General features: G+C 39.8%; 1 protein-coding gene across 3 annotated transcripts in view; it reads left to right on the top strand.

Annotated features, from left to right (window-relative positions):
• FAF1 (Fas associated factor 1) overlaps nt 1-17,137 on the top strand; it is a 460,794-nt gene that overhangs the window by 408,680 nt on the left and 34,977 nt on the right. The window lies entirely within an intron of this gene.

Below are 17,137 nucleotides of genomic sequence, written 5' to 3' on the forward strand. Positions count from 1 at the left end.
GATCAGAGCAAGTTTATGGACTTCTTCTCTAGAAACTTATCCAAACCTTTTTTTAAACACTAATTACTATAATAGCATCCAGTGGCAATGAATTCCAGAGCTTAATTATGCATTGAATGAGAGAGTTTTATCCAATTTGTTTTAAATGAGCTACTTGCTAACTTCATGGAGTGCCCCCTAGTCCTTTTATTGTCCGAGAGAGTAAATAACCAATTTACATTTACCTATTCAGGTCCTTTCATGATTTTGTAGACCTCTATCATATCCCCCCTCAGCCTTCTCTTCTCCAAGCTGAAAAGTCCTAACCTCTTTAGACTTTCCACTTACAGGAGCCTTTCCATCCCCTTTATCATTTTGGTTGCCCTTCTCTGTACTTTCTCCAGTGCAACTATATCTTTTTTGAGATGCAGCGACCAGAATTGCACACAGTATTCAAGGTGTGGTCTCACCATGGAGTAATACAGAGGCATAACGACATCCACCGTTTTATTCTCCATTCCCTTCCTAATAATTCCTAATATTCTGTTTGCTTTTTTGACCACCACAGCATGCTGAGCTGATAATTTCAATGTATGATTCACTATGATGCCTAGATCTTTTTCCTTGGTGGTAACTCCTAAGATAGAACCTAATATGATGTAACTACAGCAAAGGTTATTTTTCCCTATATGCATCACCTTGCACTTATCCACATTAAATTTCTTCTGCCATTTGGATGCCCAATCTTTCAGCCTCACAAGGTCCTCCTGCAATTCATCACAATCTACTTGTGATTTAACTACTCTGCATAATTTTGTGTCATTCGCAAATATGATCACCTCACTCGTCATACCCCTTTCCAGATCTTTTATAAATGTATTGAAAAGCACCGGTCCAAGTACAGATCCACTGTTTACCCTTCTCCACTGAGAAAATAGCCCATTTAATCCTACTCTCTGTTTCCTGTCTTTTAACCAGTTTGTAATCCACGAAAGGACATTGCCTCCTATCCCATTACTTTTTAGTTTTCTTAGAAGCCTCTGATAAGGGATTTTGTTGCATGCCTTCTGAAAATCCAAATACATCAAATCTACCATCTTCCCAGCTAACACTTTATACTTCTGTGATGAAGAACTTTATTCTCAATACAGAAAATAATTATCTATGAGCAACAGTGTTAATAAATCAACTTGGAATAGCATGCTAAGTACTAAACAGACAAATGTAGTTCATTTCACCTTATTCTTTATCTCTAATGTTAGGGACTTTAAAAAACCAAACAAAAAAAAAACCAGCCAAATATTCAAAAATTGTCAATCTATAGCTTTGAATTGTGGCAGGAATAGCACAACTTTGGCCTTCTGCATCCAACCATTTAGCCGGGATACATCTTTAGCGATAAGACAACCTTTAGTTAAGAAAAATGTTTGATTCTCACTAATATAATTGGTGTTGGGCATATGCCCCAAAATACAAAAGCAATAGTCCACGTCACTTCTTTACTGGTAATTATTATCAAAAAATGCAAATACAAAATACCTTCCCCAAAAGTTTGAATGAAGGATATTTCCATAAGCAGTGGAGCAATGAGGCGCCATCTTCTGCACATTTTAAGCATTTATCTGATGTGCTATCTGCACTTTAAAGGCTTTCGACATTCAAAAGAAGAGTTCTGTGTATAATTTTAAAATATAATTCTCTCAAGTACATATTTTCTTTAACTTTGCTAATCAGCATATTACATCAATCAATATCATTATCAATCAAGTCTACCTCAAGATCTCCATGCCAAATGTCAGCCAGCATTTTCAAAGTTTGATAGTTTATAATAGAATACAAATACTTATATTGAAAAGGTGGAGTTGTGACTTCCTGTAGTTATGCAGCAACTTCTGAAAAGGCCCTGAAGAGTAGATAGACCCAAGATCCTTAATGGCAGATCTTATGTAATTGCACTATTGTAAATGAGCAAACAAATCCTTATTTTGTATATGTGTGTTGTACAATATTCAAATGTGATTGTGATTGCCCTATGTGAAGGAGTAAAATCTTGTACTGCTTTGACTCACAAAGCTTCCAGCTTCCTGGCGGGAAAAACAAATTCCCCATCAGTGGCAAACAATAAGAAGTCTCCCAGAATAAATCGAAAAACCAACTTACGAATTTCCAAGCATATCTAATTGATCTAAGAAGAGATTGCCAAGAAAAGTTGACAGTAACTCCTTATTAGCATACAAAACAAATTTCAGGTTTATAAAGGGGACACAAACTGCTCCTCCAAAGTCAAATAATCACTTTTACCTGTTAGCCAATCTCCTAATGAACACCATATTATAGTATACATTAATAAAAAATCCCATACCTCTTTATTCTTTTGGGACAGCGAATTTAGTAATGGGTGTTCTGGCTTTACAATCTTTTTCCAAATAAATTTGAAACATATTTTGTAGATCAATTTAACATCTTTTTTAAGGAGAACTAACAATATCATTTATAAGACATAGAAGTTTAAGAATCAAAACCATTTTAACTAATGCAATTCTGCCAGAGGGAACTGCATCCAATAATGTAACTTAAAAAGCTTGAACTCTTGCAGAATAAGAAAAATATTACACGAATACCATGCCTTTGAGCTCTTAGGAATAATAATTTCCAAACATTTAAGTGTTTCTCTTGCCCGTTTTAAAGGAAAATGTCTCCAGTTTTGTTGTAAAACATTGGAGACATCCAAAGCTTCTGATTTTCAAAATGTAATTTCAGTGCTGAAAAGCTGCCTTAAAACTAAGGGCAAAGATTGTTTAGCCTGAGACAGTCATCAATATATCATCTGCAAATAATATTTTCAAAGAGATATGACCAATCTTAATACCACTAATACTGGCTCTTGCTTAATTTTCAAAACCAGAGGTTTCAAAGTTAGTATAAATAATGAAAGTGGGCAACCTTGCCTTGTACCCCTTGATAGACCAAACAAATCAGATAAAGTACCAATAACACAAAATTGAGCAACAGGATTAGAATACAGAACTTTAATGACATCAGAAACAAACCCAATATATCCAAATTATTTGAGAACAAATTGTAAGAAGAACCTATCAAATGGCTTATCTGCATTGAAGCTGACAACTAAGGGTTCCATTGTCCGACCACCTCTACAGGTTTCTAGAACAAAAAGAACCTTTCTCACATTCACAGTTGACCTCCTTTCAAAAACAAACCCTGTTTGTTCCAAAGAAATTAAATCTTGTAAAATAATTTTCAACCAATTAGCTCCGATCTTGGTGAAGATTTCAGTATTTTGATTTAATAATGATATAGGTCTATAAAAACTAGGGTTTTCCATGTCTCTCCTTGTTTTTTATATTACACTAATAAATGCCGTTTTTATTGTATTTGGCATTTTTCCCACCTCTATCAGCTGCTTGAAAACAAGTTTCAAAGGTTGCAAAATATGCAGCAAGGCCATCTGGTCCTAGAGTTTTAAAATTATGCAGTTTATGGATGACATTGGCAGTTGCCAATGTTTCTCTAGGCAAGTTTAACTTATCCAAGGCCTGAGATAATTTTGGGAGATTCAAATTGGACAAAAATTGTGCCTCGGCTTCTCCACCATCTGAATCAACACTATAAAGATCGTTATAGAATTCTGAAATCATTTTATGTGTCTCTAAAATAGAAGTGCCAGATCTACCCTCCTCATCCCTCAAACAAAATTAGAACTAGATTGTGCCTTAACCAAATTTGCAAGCATTCTACTAACCTTACTTCCGTAGTGAAAAAATGTATGCTTTAAAGAGACAAGGGGATTGTCTGCTCGTTGGTGTAGCAATTAATTTAACAATTTTTGTGTCGCAAAAAAATCCTCCTTCAATTCTTTAAACTCTGATACATTTGTGATAGCTTTAATATCAAATCCACTCCACTTTAAAAAAAAAAATCCCTCAAAACATATCTTTTTCAACTTGCATTCAACATTCCACCAACTCACCCAACCTTCACTACTCAACTCTCATCCACTCCATCTGCCTCCTCATAATATTTTTCTCCTCTGACTCATCCTAATTCTGCCTCTCCAGGGAATTCTTCCTCTCCTTATTTTCCTGGACCCGCTTTTCTTTTCCTTTTCCTTTTCCTTCTCCCCTCCCCTTTTCTTCAAGGCATAATAATTCATTTTGTTGTAAATTTTATGTTAAAATTAGCTACCTAGGTAGCTATATACCGTTCTATGTATTTTATTTTCTAATCCATTTTATTTCGTTGAATTTATATTTCTTTGTAAACCATTTTGATAAAATTTTATTTTTAAAAACAGTATTTTATTTATTTATTTATTTAACACTTTTTTATACCGACCTTCATAGTAAAAACCATATCGGATCGGTTTACAAAGAACAAGGGAATAACTGAGACAATAACTAAGGTAATTAACAATAGAGGTGAATAAGGCAAAGTTACAATTAACAAGGAGTAAAAAACTTGGAAGCTTAAATAGCTGGAAGAAAGTAAAGGCAGGAAGTAATTGCAACATAATACAATAAAGAATATGGGTTAAAGCTTAAGATGCTTTAGACTGGAAGTGCCAAGGTCTGTCGTTCTAGAGGATAGAAGACCATTCGTCCAAGTGAGGATAATGGCGACTAATGATTGTCTAGAGGATCAGAGTATATAAATGCTTTTAAATAAATAAATAAATATGGAATAATTGTTTTTCCAAGGTCAAATATTCTTTATCCATTGTGTCTTTTAGCTGCAGCTTGGCTGATAATCTCACCCTAAAGTACAGCCTTAGCTGTTTCCCAGATTAATGTGAGATCACCTCTATGCTTTTGATTGTGAAATTCAAATTCCTTCCAGTTATCCTCTAAGAAATGTTTAAATTGGGAATCCATCATTAGCTAGAGAGGCGTTTGCCAAGATACTGGCCTTTTTGGAGATTTAGGGCCTTATTTTCCAATATCGCATTGGTAACGCATTAGGGGGCGTTACCAATGCAAATGAGGCTTCTTTCGTGCAGTGGGGAAACATCGTGTGCGGCGATGTTTTCGCCAATCGCGAAAACATTAGCGCCGCACGCGATGTTTTCCCACTGCACGATGATTCTTTCAGGGTTTTATCGCGGTGCACGATATTTGCCAGTTTCATGTATCGCGGTGCACGATATTTGGCACTTTTTGGAGATAGTCCCAGACAGCCTGTTGCAGGCTCCAGAGAGAGAGAGAGAGAGAGAGAGAGAGAGAGACTTACTATAGTGCCTATGCCCTACCTAGGTATTTGAATCCCTATGGGAGGGCTACCTACTAACTCGGGGTGGGGATTAGGTATGAGCGTCGGGGGTTGGGGGCCACTTTTGCATTCCACATGAGACCTACGGACAGAACAGTGGTCTCTAGTGCAGATTTGCTGGCCGTCGGAGTGAGGACGCTCACACCAAGAAGTGGTTTGGGCAACGTTCTCTCCACCTAGCTTGATGGACACTCTACCTGGGCAACAACATGCTAGGTGGAGAAAATGTTGGCCAAATCTCCGCTTGGAGTGAGCGTCCTTACTCCGACGGCCAGCAAATCTGCACTAGAGACCACTGTTCTGTCCGTAGGTCTCATGTGGAATGCAAAAGTGGCCCCCAACCCCCGACGCTCATACCTAATCCCCACCCCGAGTTAGTAGGTAGCCCTCCCATAGGGATTCAAATACCTATGTAGGGCATAGGCCCTATAGTAAGGCTCTCGCTCTCTCTCTCTCTCTCTCTCTCTCTCTCTCTCTCTCTCAACATCCGGAACTACCGTGGATGGCGATAATCCTTTTCTGGCCCGTAGCGCAGTCCATAACGCGAAGTTGGAGTTGTAGTTAAAATCCGCGATAGCAGCCGCGCTACCACTGCGGTTGTTTCGCCGCACACGATACACAGGTTCCCGCTTTACATATGCTCCGCCCCCTGAATACCAAATGACTAATTTGCATTCGCGAATCGCGTTAACAGCTGTTAACGCGATTCGCGAATTTATCGCACGCGGTAAAGTGCTTTGAAAATGAGGCCCTTAGTCACCTCCATATCACAGACTAGGTTTCCTATTGAGGAAAATAGTTCTTTATCGAATAGATCTTCAAGTATAAGTAATCAATTCTTGTTTTAGTATCATGGGCCTTTGCATAATGGGTAAAATCTCGAACTCTAGGATGTAAAACTGTCCAAAAATCCAATACTTTTAAGGTATCATATAAAAATGTAACACCCTTATTGGGGCCCAGAACTGTAGGATTAGCATTAGAACACTTAGCCAACATTGGGTCAACTACATAATTTATTTATTTATTTTATATAAATTCTTTTAATATACCGATGCTCAAGACCAGGTCCTACCGTACCGGTTTACAATAAACTAGGGGGAACCAGTTAACAGAGCAAACAAAAGTTACATTATAACAGGGAATGTGGAACTAGGCTGTTAGAGAAAAGATAGTTTAAACAAATTCTAACTGGAGAGAAGGGCAAAAGCAGGAGAGGGTGCTTACAGGATAAGAATTATGTACAAAATTACATAGTGTATATGAATTAAGCAAGTTTGCATTGCGGAAATGGACGCATCCGTGGGGTAAGAGACTGTGTGGGTGACCCTGAGGCTTTTCAGGGGTAAGCAGCACCTTGGAGCTGGACCCCGTTCCACTAGATGGGGAGCTAAATTCACAAAGAGAGAAGGGTCTCATTAATTGGCTGCATATGTAGAGGCCAGAATAACTAATTGACAAAATATTTGTCCCCGAACCAGTACATATCTTCCCGATGGATCCACAATCTGTTTTTCCATTTGAAATGATACATTTTTATGTAAAAAAAAATTGCTACACTACAGCATTTAGAAGTGCCCTGGGCTGAAAAAAACTTGAGCCAACCCATCTTTTTCTTAATTTACTATGCTAAGTGCAGTGATATGAAAGACAAGTTCCAAGTCTCACAGCTGAAGCAGTCAGATTGAAGCTAAAACAAAAACGAACAAAAAATTCTTCATTCAGCTTGACCCCCATAGTGGTTATATCAGAACTGTAATTAATAAAGGGAATTATCCAAAGAATCTTTAATAGTGATGGTTACCGCTCCATATGTTGCTCTAAGGCAGAACTAAAAAAAACCCAAAACACAGGTGCAGGGAGACAGCTTACTCCAAGGCTTGCCAAAAAGATCAGATACCCAAGAAGGCAGTATTTCAACAATCAGCAGTCGGTTCCATTCAATTGATCCAGGAACTCTCGCGTTGCAGCAGCAGATTCAAAAACCTGTGTATTGTTGTACCAAACATGCAGCTTAGCCAGCTAGAATAGAGAATGTTATGTTCCTAGTAACCAGTTTAGTACATGTGGATGCAAACTCTTTCCTTTTTGCAGTTACCCTACTGGACAAATCTTGAAATGTAAGGACCTTATCTCCTTTGTGTACCATAGGTCCTTCTTGTAAGCTTGCAGTATGATAGATTTATGCAAATAGTTCAAAAGCTTTGCAAGAACTCTGGGCCCAGATTGAGGTGCCATTTTAACTCCAAGATGATGGGCTTGTTCAAACTGTATAGCACTATATTGTTCCACTAGGCCCAACTGCCTAGGTAGCCATGTTTCTAGCAGATTTACCAGTTCCTGACCTGTTACTGATTCAGGTATTCCCACAAATCTTAAATTGCTTCTGCAAGATCGGTTTTCTAAGTCTTCAATTTTAGTATCTAGTTCAGCCATTAGTTTTTTCCAAAGAAGCCACTTTGTCGAAATGCTTTCATATCATCTTCTGTAGTGGAAATCTGCGTCTCAGCTGCATCGATCCATTTACCAGTACCTACCACAGCATTTTTAACTGCTCTTATTTCTACACATGCTTCCTCAGATTTACCGTCTAGAGCAGCAACCACTGCAGTAGTCTGATCTGCAACTGCCAGTCCTTCAACATGGGGCCAGACTGTCTTTAGGATCCGCCATCTTAGTTTCACCCAGTTTGAGTTTCTTCTTATGTTTTTTTCACCATTCGCATGGTCATGTCGTCCTCTGCCTTGAAAAGAGACTTGTCTATAACACAGAAGACACTTTGGAACTGATACGTGTGAAGTCAGCAATGCAAAAAGAAATGTTTAAAAACGAAATTTCGGGGGTTGCATCTGCAGCCAGAGAGCAACATGTCTTCCCCAGCTCACTATATCACGTGGCCACAACATTTCCATTTATTCGTTTGTCATTTGGTTTCCAAGGCATGGATGATCAAGAGACAGAGCTGTCTCCATCTCACACCGTCCAAGAATTATGTAAATGATCATACTGAAGATCATTGCTTCTAATGAGTATCCTGAAAGCCGTCACTTCACTGCCTCTGTTCAGAACAAATGCAAAGATGTAGAACTCGGCTTCCTTCTGATTCTTTCACATGTAAACTGCAGGTAGAGAGAGAAGAATTTTGACCCAATTCATACATCTAGCAGAAATCAGTATGAAGCTGGAACATCTCCCACCCCCTATCACAAATCACTTTGGGATGGCAATAAGGGAAATCAAATAGCAGCTTCCAGAACCCCACTCTAGGGTGAGAAATGGTCACTTACTCCAAGTCAGAATTGAACTGTGGCCAAAACAATTAGCTCAGTCATGTTATCTTTCAAAGTATCATCCTAGAAATGCTTTTGGTTTTGTTTTGGGCTTTGGGAAAATGTAGAAAGGAAGACAAAGGAAACTTCAATAAAGTGATAGCTGCCTGGTATCTGATTCTAATGTAACTGTAGGTTCACCTCGTGGTCTTTCCCCTTCCCCTTCTCAATATATGCTGCCTTACACCAAGCAATGTGTACTTTCAGCTTCCTCTCCAATACAGCTTCGGTGGTTTTGCAGACATAACTTCACCAGCAAATGTGGTTCTCTCCGAAGTACTGCAGAAATGGCTGGGTTTAGTCCTGTAATAGTTTGCAGAATTTCTCTTCTTAGAGCTAATAACTATTTGGGAGAGGTGCATACCTGCTTTCACTGTAAAAGAAAACTTTCTTTTTAAAGCCTTGTGCATGTAAGGAAGGGAAACTGGAGTATCCAGGACCATGAAAGAGAGAACAAAGCAAGGCTATATGTGAGAGCTCAGTGATAGATAATTAGGGGATAACATTCTGTAAAATTGACAGTCAAAACCCACATGAACTGTCATTACAGCACAACTACACTGTTGAGAAGTTGGCTTACTCAGCTACTAATTCACTATGTTAGGATGTATTTTTTTTTTCTAAGTAATTGTGTACACTCAAAACAAATAATCCATCCTTTTCCGCTCTATTATGCCCTTTACTCTACCTGTTATTATTGAAACCACACTATAATGGCTGTTTGGAAACTGTTTTCTTACATAAAAGCAGCCGAACCAGTCCACATTTCAAAATAGCATTGGGCTTTCTTCTTTTAAAGAAGGAAGCTTTACATTAATAATAATAATAGTAAGATATTTGTTTAGCAAAACAAAAGACAAATCTTAACAATGCTGTTTACTAAAAAGCCTCCTGTTCAAGTCCAGGGATTACCTATAATCTATTGTTCTACTAAAGTGTTTGCTTTCATAAGGGCCTTTTTGTTAAGGCCATATATTTGAAATCTGGCTATTGATCTGTACATATCTGAAGCCACCACCTCTGGGGTTGGGTTTTTTTTTTTGTTTGAATTGGGGTTTTTGTGTTTCAGTTGTGGGATTTATTTTTTTGATGGGGGGGGGGAGCCAAGGGTGTTTGACAAATTCTTGGTTATTTAGTTTCATGGGTTGCAAATGTTATCCATGTCATAATTGTTTTCTAGGTTTGTCAATGGTGCATAATATCCATTGTTCATTGCAATTCTAGGGCGAAGCCTTAGAGACCGGTTCCATTGGGGAGCGAGGTATTCTCTGTGCAATGAGAAGAGCTCTAATGAGCTACTGTTGTTTAAGCTTCTGTAGTATAATTGATTGGGTTCAGTAAATAAAGTAGCATCTGTTGTTGTACTGTGCTGGAAAATGTCAAAACAGAGAGGCAGGGACAGGTGGTTCCAGCACAATGGAAAGTGAAGGATTATAGTGACACCCCCTTATAGGGAACGGTTTGCAGGAAAGAAAAGTTGCTTTCATCTGGGGAAACAGGTTTTCCACCTATTTTGCTTTAAACATGAAAGAACTAAAAATAATTTCACGTAAAAGCAGAATCAAATTAAGTCCATCAGCCTTTATTCCCATCGCTGTTGTACTTTTCTTGACTAGGATTCTAAGTTCTAGTATTTATAAGCTAAAGGCAGAATAGAGAGGGAAGTTGAATTGAATTTTGCTTCCATTAAACCAAGCTATTCTGCCCTGTGGACGTTCAGTATAACAGGGAGCTCAGTCCCTGTTATAATTTTACATTTTTCCTCCCTCTTTGGCAGTATGTTGAATACAATTATGGCTTTAGAAGTTGTTCATGATAGCAGTAGATTAAGTTTAACACTTCACTGTGAGGAGGTTATTGTATTTGAACCTTAATTGTTTAAAGTCTGCTAAAGAGAATAAACCTTAAGTGAAGCTCCACAGAGGACTCAAATATCCAGGAATACGGTGGGCTCTGGTACATTAAGGGATGGACTGAAGAGACATCCTCTGTCCACACTGATATCCTTACAAAATGTTTTTTCTGAATTGGAAACTAAAGCTGCTCCTCCAACAGACAATAAGTGGATGTTTGTAAAGGAAGAAGCCACCCAATGCAACTGAACACCCTTATCAAACTTCGTAAAAGAAAGCTTCTTCTGATAGGAGACTCAATCATTATGGGAACTAATTTGGGATCTCTTTTCAAAGCGACACAAAAATTAGAGCCTTCCAGTGTCTTCAGCTAGTAGAAAAGCAAACCAGTTAATTGGTACAATAATAGAAGAAAGTAAAGACTCTAATATCAATATTGTTATCCATCTGGGGACCAATGACCTCACTAGGAACAGTATCCAAGCAGTACAGAAAGATTTCCAGTGTCTGGGGAAGGAGATTAAACCCATGGTAAAGAATATTGCCTTTTGTGAAATATTAACTGTTCAGGGAAAGGAAAGGATAAGCCAGATAGAAAATTTCAATACATTGCTCAAAACATTGTATAAAGAAAGTGGATTTGGATACATTGGAGGCTGGGATCATATATGGAGCAGTAAAAGACTATACAATAAGGATGGTCTACATTTGACAGTGGCAGGAAAGAAGATCCTAAGTGACTAATTCCAGTCATACATCATCAGGCATTTAAACTACAGGATGGGGGTGGCAGAAGGTAGCCAGAGAAATGGGAATGCCAACCCAAAGCAACACAGGAAGCAGGAGTAGATGATGATATAATCAATCAGCTTAAGAAAAGGAGCAGAAAAGGTGACTATGAAGATAAGCAAACCAAGGGAGGAAAGCTGGAAAGTTATGACCACAAATGTTTGTAGCCTGGGCAACAAAATCCCAGATCTGCAGGCCCTAATAATGGAGGCAGACTTGGACATTGTTGCCATTACGGAGGCATGGTTCACGGAGTCTCATGACTGGGATACGGCCAGCCCAGGTTTATTAAGGAAGGACAGTGAGGACAGAAAAGGGGAAGGAGTAGCACTTTATGTCAAAAACAATATCAATGCAATCAAAATCAAAGGATGAGGGGTAGGAAGGAAGCATTATAGGCTATTCTAAAACAAGACGATAGTTCTTCCATTTATACTGGCGTGGTCTACAGGCCTCCAACCCAAACTGAAAACTTGGATCAAGATTTGGTGAAAGATATCCAAAAGGTGGGAAAGAAGGGAAAAGTGTTGATTGTTGGAGATTTTAATCTGTCAGATATGGATTGGAGTATCTCTTCTGCAAAATCTGCAAGAAGTAGAGAGACAGTGGATACCCTTCAAGGGGCTCTGCTCAGACAAATGGGTATGGAACCCACAAGGGAGAATGTGATACTTGACCTAGTGCTCACTAATTGGGGATAATGTCTCTAATGTCCGGACAGGTGCCCCCTGATCAGTGATCATCAGACAGTATGGTTTGATATCGCTAATAAGATATAAGAAGTCACACAAAGACCTGAGTTCTGAATTTCAAAAACACAGACTTTGACAAACTGGGGTATGTACCTAGAGGAAGAACTAGAAGACTGGGAGAAAATGGGCGAGATGGGACAACAGTGGGACAAATTAAAAGGTGCTATTATAAATGCAACAAATTTGTATGTTAGAAAAGTAAACAAATGCACAAGGAAAAAGAAACTGATCTGTTTCACAAAGGAGGTGGCTGAAAAAATAAATGAAAAATAACAGTGCTCAGGAAGTATAAAGGATCCCAAAAAGAGGAACACTGAAGAACACCTGGTGAAACTGAGGGAGACAAAGAAATCAGGAAAGCAAAAGGTCAAGCAAAAGAAAGGATTGCCAAAGAGGTAAAGAGAGGTGACAAAACATTTTTCAGATATAGCGGAGAAAGAAGAAAGTCCCAAAGTGGTAGAGTGAAACTGAAAGATGAGAAGGAGCAAGGTGAGGAGACAGATGAAGAAATAGAAGAAATATGAAATAAATACTTCAGATCTGTGTTTACTAAATAAAGACCCTGGAGAAGGACCATTGCTGGTTGACAAGACCGTGGATGGAAATGGGGTAGACACAACTCCTTTTACAGAAGAGAATGTATGAGAAGAGCTAGGAAAACTGAAAGTGAGCAAGGCCATGGGGCTGGAAGAGGTACATCCCAGATTACTACAGCAGCTCAGAGATGTCCTGGCAGGTTGGCCGAAAGACCTGTTCTATAGATCCCTAAAAATGGAAGTGGTGTTGCGAGACTGGAGAAGTGGTTGTGGTCCCACATCACAAGAGCGGTAGTAGAGAGGAGGCTGGAAACTGCAGGCTGGTTAGCCTCACCTCCGTGGTAGGGAAAGTTAATGGGGAGACTGCTGAAAGAAAGAATAGTGAACTATCTACAATCCAGTAAGTTGCTAAATCCAAGGTCCTGTCAGACAAATCTGATTGATTTTTTTGATTGGGTGAGTAGAGAATTGGATCAAGGAAGAACACTCGATGTGATTTTATTTGGATTTCATCAAAGCTTTTGATATGATCCCACATAGGAGGCTCATGAATAAAATGGAAATCTTGGGAGTCAGCACCAAGGTGGTGGAATGGATTACAAACTGGTTGACTGACAGGAGAACCTACTCTGAAGAGAAAACAGTGTTAAGTGGAGTGCCCCAAGGATTGGTATTGGAACCGGCCCTGTTCAATATCTTTGTGAGCGACATGTGGAAGGTATAGAAGGTAAAGTTTGTCTAATATGTGGATGATACTAAGATCTTCAACAGAGTGGACGTGCCTGAAGGAGTAGAGAGAACGAAAAGTGATTTAAGAAAGCTTGAAGAGGGGTTGAAGATTTGGCAGCTGAGATTTAATGCTAAGAAATGCAGAGTCATGCATCTGGGATATGATAATCCAAAAGAGCTGTATGTGATAGGGAGGCAAAAGACTGATGTGCACGGACTAAAAGAAGGATCTTAGGGTGATAGTGTCTGGTGATCTGAAGGCAGAAAAGTATTGGGACAAGGTGATAGCTAAAGCCAGAAGTATACTGACTGCATAGAGAGAGGAATAACCAGCAAGATAAAGGTGATGATGCCCTTGTATAGGTCCTTGGTGAGGCCTCACCTGGAGTACTGCGTTCAGTTCTGGAGCTCATATCTCAAAAAGGAAAGAGGCAGGGATGGAGGCAGTCCAGAGAAAGGAGACCAAAATGGTTCGGGGTCAGTATCAGAAGGCTTATGAGGAAAGGCTGAAGGATGTACACCCTGGAAGAGAGGAGGTGCAGGGGAGATATGATACAGACCTTCAGATACCTGAAAGGTTTTAATGATGCATGAACTTCAAACCTTTTCCATTGGAAAGAAATCAGTAGAACTAGGGGTCACCAGAAAATATTTCTTCATGCAGGGATGGTGGATGCTTGGAATGCCCTTCCAGAGGACGTGGTGAAGACAAAAACAGTCAAATAATTCAAAGAGGCATGGGATAAATACTATGGATCCCTAAAGGCTACAGGATTCAAATGAAGAAAAGGGTGCATGGGGTAACTTGCTGCTGCAGCTGTTACTACCCTTAACCAATAAGCCTTGGTATGTTTTATGCAATTGAAACACTGCTGTCCACTTCATTGGCAGGGGGAGAAGGGGAGTTGGATTCAGACAACCAACGAAGGCCCTGAGGAACTGATAAACATGGAGGTAACTTTCATGGAGTAGCTATTACTGCCCTTAACTGAAGGCAAGGGATTACTACCCTTAACCAATCAGCCTTGATGCTTTTGATGCAACCACAACATCAATCTCTGCTTTGATGGTGGTGGGGGGAAGGGGGTGGAAGAGGAATTGGATTCAGATGACCACCAAGACAGGCCCTGACATTTACGTAGCCATAAGTGAAAAAGTACAGGATGGCTTCTAAGGCCAAGTCCATAAGCAAAATTCATCAGCACTGTCTGAAATTTCAAGGCAGCTCATCGAATAACTGCACAGAGCAGCAGTTGCTACCCTTAAGAGCAGCATGAGGTAACCTGCACGGTGCAGCAGATACTACAATAGGAAGCTTGCTGGGCAGACTGGTTGGGCCATTTAGGCTTTTTCTGCCATCATTACTCTTGTTACTATGTAATAAAGGATTGTCTGGGCTCTGGTGAATGTGTAAATGGAGAAGGTAGTATGTTAGAGTAATATAAAGTCATGTGAAGCTGTATTCATTCTTTATGCAAAAAATACCACTACTGCATAAAATGCTGAGAATAAAATTTTCTTCCCAGGCGTAGACTGCCAGTCCATAGCATAAAGCTGGAGAAGGAGCTTTAATGAGCTCTTCAGAGAACTGCTTCTCTATTTTTCAAAGAGAAATAGAGCACTTAGAAACAAAATCTGCGTCATTAGTATAATTTTCAGCAGAATAACAAAGCAATCTGTTGTTTTTTATTTACCAGGTAAGTTAACTGAAAATGTAAAATCCGCAGTGTCTGCTGAGTGGCACAGTGGAGAGTGCTGTGCGCTACCATAACATGGGTTTGATTCCCAGGTCATCTGGGGCTGGGGATGCTGCAGAGTTATGAATAAAAACTCATGATACAAACCAACAAAGTCCCAAGATTTGGAAATATGCTCAAAGCCATTAATAATAAATTCCAACACTTCAAGAACACCACAGTAGAAACAAATAGGGGCACTCATAAGAGAGCTAAATTCCTCCATAGATTCGATGTATTCTTCTGCTCAGCATTTCAGCCATCTGTTCCAAAATGTCAACTAGAATATCTCTGTAACTTCATTTATTAATTTTTGAATGCACTAAAGTCTCAGTCAAAAATACTTATTTTCATACTTGCAAGCAGCTGTTCAGAGCAATTTCACTTGAACTTCCTTGACCTGCAAAGATCCATGTTTTGAACCAATTGTCTTCATCAGGGGCTTTCTTGTCGGAAGTGACAGTGGCTCAGCTGACAATGTGAAGCTGATGGCGTTGGCTAAAGACAGGAAGCTCACAATTCAGTCAACCAATTTGAGAAAGAAAATCAAATGCTGTTTCAAAGCCAATCATGAAGGCATCAACTAAAATATATTAGAAGATCAAGAATCATTCGATCTCTGCATTCATTCCAAAAGGTGTGATGGCATGCAATTGAAAGATCCAATATTGCTCTCCAGGGGCAGATTCCCGATGACGACCCGCCAGGCCAGCCCAGGAGACACCACGTGGTCTGCCAAGCATGGCTCCGTCACGGCCGCGCTCTGCAGACCACGTGACTAGAGCAACCGGCCCACCGGGGGATGCCCAATCCTCTGATAGGCCAATCCGCCCCTGTTGCTCTCTCTTATTGAGTTTTGATATTTATATTCTATTTTTCACACTTTCTTCAGTTCTTCAAAGTGGATTATTTCCCTTTGTACCTGAGGCAATGGAGAGTAAAGTGACTTGCCCAAGGTCACAAGGAGCAACAGTGGGATTTGAACCCTGGTCTCCTGGTTTATAGCCCACTGTTCTAACCACTAGGCTGCTCCTCCCCTCTTCTCTGTCTTCACCCCATTTTGAGGGAGATACATGTTCAGTTATTGTACAGCACAAGTCTTCAAAACTATGACCTGCATCAACATAATGTTGTACTATAGGTGCCTGTAATTTTGAGGTGTTTGCTCAACTTTTATGTTCAGTAAGTCTCACTTTAATCAGCCTTTTTGTACAGCCAATGTACAGTAGGGGAAAAGGACAACTTATAATATACACAATCCATTGTTCACTGCACGTATTTTGTAGCCAAAATGGAATTAGTCCAAATGTTGTCCACTATTGCTTGTGCACAGAAAAAAGAAATTGAATATTCCAATTAAAAATAAAGGGAATTCATTAATTGTACCACAACAAAATCCAGGCTTTGGAAAACGTTCCTCGTTTTAATGATTTATGAAATGCTACAGAAGTATTTTGCAGAAAGCTGGTAAGTCAGACTGGTAGATAAGAACTGCAACGTAACACGTATTGATGACTTTTCCAAGACAGCGTTCTTCTCATTTTTTAATTTTAAACAAACAGCTGCTTCAGACTTGGTGCTGGCATGATTTCCCGTGTTTAGAAAACAGTAAAAAGATCCTAGCCTTTCCTCCTCATCCTCTTCCTAATTCAAGAGGCATCAAATAGCTTCATTCCAGCACTGGGAAGATTGCTCCTTGGTTTTCTGTCTTGTAAATTGTCTTTCCGCTTTCATAAGGGCCAGAAATAGAAGTGCAGGCACAAAGAAGTACTGTGCCCTTAAGCAAAGAAGGAGGGACCTTGTAAGGTGAAGAGCGAGCCTTCAGCAGGTCTTCGTTCTGCAGCACCGTATGCTACATCACTGCCACACCCGTGGAGACACCTGTGCTAAATACCTGCCGGGGAAAGCTCAGGGTGTTCGGTGGCTTAGTCACACATTCGCTCCTACTGAGGGGGCGTTCGGGCAGGCTCCGTGAATTTCTTTGTGACGGCCGGCCTTTTAGAAGCCGTCTGTTGGCTGTGAAGGCAGGACAAAATGTTCTCTACTCAAGGTTAGTGTGGGCTGTGAAGGTGGATCCTGAGCACAGTACATCACGAGATGCATTTTGAAAGCACAGGAGACTGCCTACCTTTTTTTTTTCCTCTCCTGGTC

This window comes from Rhinatrema bivittatum, chromosome 10 (genome assembly GCF_901001135.1).
Source record: "Rhinatrema bivittatum chromosome 10, aRhiBiv1.1, whole genome shotgun sequence".
In the NCBI taxonomy this organism is placed as follows: Eukaryota; Metazoa; Chordata; class Amphibia; order Gymnophiona; family Rhinatrematidae; genus Rhinatrema; species Rhinatrema bivittatum.